Below are 3,147 nucleotides of genomic sequence, written 5' to 3'. Positions count from 1 at the left end.
CCTCCAGAGAACCATCCTTTCAGCACCTCGATGTTGATAATTCTCGCGACCCACTCCCCCCAAAATTACTTTCATCAATCTCCTACAGTTGAAGAGGAACACTTTGAGTAGTTCCAGGGGTTGGCAAATCATGTAAACTTCTTCCTAAATCAAACGACAGTTTGCATCTACAATTTGAATTAACTTTCTAAAACCTAAAGTGATCGCACGAAGCAGCTTCATGATCCACAACTGCGTGAGATATAAAAATAAACCAAGCGGAGTGATTAATTTGGCGCCAATACTACGCACAGCTGCCGGTGATCTTTTGGCGAGGTTGTATTTGTGGCAGTCGTGGCCGAGCGGTTAAGGCGTCTGACTAGAAATCAGATTCCCTCTGGGAGCGTAGGTTCGAATCCTACCGACTGCGGAGTTCCAAATATTTTTTTGTTTCTTAATATTCCCAAAAAATTGAGTTACTGTTCTCTGAGGTTATCTTATCAGTATGATTTGCCTTTTTGAACTGCTATTTGTGAGAGATAAAGAGCTGAAATTACATGATACAGCACGAAAGTTGAGGATAGATGGAATAACACTCGGAATTACACTCAGGAAATTGCAATATAAACTGATACATTTTTAAATTTTAACTTTTTACATATGTTGACATTTGTTGTTTATATTAGTTGTCTTTAATTACTAATTGATTTAAAAAAAAGTCTCTAAGGAAGGGAGAGAAAATAAACATTTTGATGAGATAGTAAAATAATATTTAAGAGCTAAATGAAAATTAAAACCAATAAAACAAACCGTATGAAATACCTGAAAAATACAAGATAGGGGAAAGTGACCATGCTTGATACGATCCAAGCTTGATAATAACTATTTTTTCCCTATGTTAATCAATAGTTATGACTCATCGCAATATATTTCAATAGCTGGTGCTAAGCCTCACATTTCCTAAAAAAATTAGGATCCTAGCTCTTTTTTCCTAGTTTCAGGAAGCAAAAATCAAAAATAGGCCCAAAACTGTAATTTCGATACATGATATTTCATAAGTATTTCTTAATTAATGTCGCTGTTCACGAAAACTACTATCATAGGCACATAGAGGGGTCATCAGTACTAATATTTATGTAAAAATATTTTTACTTGGGGACACTGTTTTTGTGGGTGGTAACAAATTCATAAATTCTACTTGTGTCCATCCTATATTTTCAGAAGGGTCCATGAATGATAATTTTAATGTGGCAACTCTATCATTAGATGTGATTCTTTCATAATTACACCTATTGTAATCCTCCAATTTCATCGACAACTGACATAGCCTTCAACCCTGTTGCCTGAATTTTAAGGTTGCAGAGTGACATTTTCATGGACTCAAAGTGAAAAAATGGTTTTCGCTAGCGCCCTAATGTCATAAAAACATGGCTTAGAAAAATTACATAAAAGTGATTTTAAAATTAATAACCAGTCTTACAAACGACTTAAGCAGATAGATTAGAGTTCCGTCTAAATATTGATGTGCAATTTTTTGTATCCGGTGAATTTTTTGCAGTGAAAATGGGCCTCCGAATTGTCGAATCAATTATTATACAGGAAGGCCCCGGACCCAACTTGTATAAAAATCGCCACTGAATTTCCATTTTCTTCTTGAGAAAAATCTAAGGATTTCCAGGAACTATTTGAGGTGGGATTATGAACCTAATAAGTGAGACATTTTTTTGTCATAGTGGAAGAATCGCTTCGGTTTGTGTGTTAATCAGAAAATAATCACAAACCTTGGACATCATTTTACAGTATCAAGCATGGTCACTTTCCCCTATTATGTTGGAATATGTAATTTTGTTTATAATACAAAACAAAAAACGGTACTTAACCGGTTCATTAACGATGAAGACCGATGCTGCCAGGTTCGAAATTGCAATACTTTCCAAAAAATCCAAATTTAACCAAATCGGTTGAAAAATGAGCCTTCCAAAGTGGTTGAGCTTAGACCTTCAATAATTCAAAATGGTGAATTTTACAGTCATAGGTTTGGGCGAAATGTTTGTCTGGACTAGCTCTAAAACATATCCAAAAATCATTGAAAAAGCTTGGACCAATTTTGAGAAAAACCGAAAAAAACATTATTTTTAGGGAATATTTAGTATTGGGGATGTAAAATTATTCAAATATCAGTACTTAACCGGTTCATTATCGATGGAGACCGATGCAACCGGGTTCGAAATTTCAATACCTTTCCAAAAAATTCAACTTTAACCAAATTGGTTAAAATATGAGCCTTCCAAAGTGGTTGACCTTTGAACTTGAATAATTCAAAAGAACCGAAGGAATGACAATTATCCAAGTGCCCCTTCCGTTTCAAACTCTCTAATCATGACATCTTTTTCTCATTTTATATATTGGATGAAAAGGATCAATCAATCTTATTTATTACACTATTCACATTATACGAGGAAACTGTTTAAGACTAATTATTGAAGAATAAACTAAGACTAACGAGTTAATAATATGACTAAAAACGTTGTGTTTCTTCTATTTTGTAAGGCGAACCTCTTAATACTTTCAGCACATAAATACAGAAAAATTATTAAACATAATTATAAAATTAAGAATAGATGTTATTCTTGTAAAGTATGAACTAATACAGTTTACTGTAAGCAATTTTGACTTGTACGATTTTTTGACTATTTAAAGTAGGGGGAAGCGCACTACCTTCGAACGACTCAAGCCTCGAACAACTCATTTTTCTTGAACACGTTTTTAATGATTTTGATCCGTTATATTATTATAATTTAATAACTAGTCAAGTGCCTCAAATTTCCTGTAAAGAACCAAGGGTCAAATCTATTATGAACATAGAAAAAAAATTGAGTTGTCCGAAGCTTAAGCCGTACGAAGGTAGCGCGATTTCCCCTACTGGTCAGTTAAAAATTAATTTGATCAGCAAGTATTTAATTCAAACTGAACAGTAAAAACATTCAATTTGCTCATTTTAATTTTTTGCTGGACAATTATTATTTTTTCTGATCATATTTTATTTTTTACTAATCACTTATTTTTAATTTTAATGAGTGCTTTCAATAAAATCATTTATTGTTTTTACTGCCTTTTTTTTAAATTTTTTACTGTCCTTTTTTTAATTTTTACTGTTAATTTTTAAAT

General features: G+C 32.8%; 1 non-coding gene across 1 annotated transcript; it reads left to right on the top strand.

Moving 5' to 3' along the window:
- The first annotated feature begins 327 nt into the window (after window positions 1-327).
- On the top strand, window positions 328-409 carry Trnas-aga (transfer RNA serine (anticodon AGA)). The gene has a single exon. It is a non-coding gene; the product is annotated as a tRNA-Ser (tRNA).
- The last annotated feature ends 2,738 nt before the right edge of the window (window positions 410-3,147 follow it).

This window comes from Phlebotomus papatasi, chromosome 3 (genome assembly GCF_024763615.1).
Source record: "Phlebotomus papatasi isolate M1 chromosome 3, Ppap_2.1, whole genome shotgun sequence".
Taxonomy (NCBI): domain Eukaryota; kingdom Metazoa; phylum Arthropoda; class Insecta; order Diptera; family Psychodidae; genus Phlebotomus; species Phlebotomus papatasi.
The sequence above is the reverse complement of the archived record's forward strand: the minus strand, read 5'-3'. Positions and strand labels throughout refer to the sequence as shown.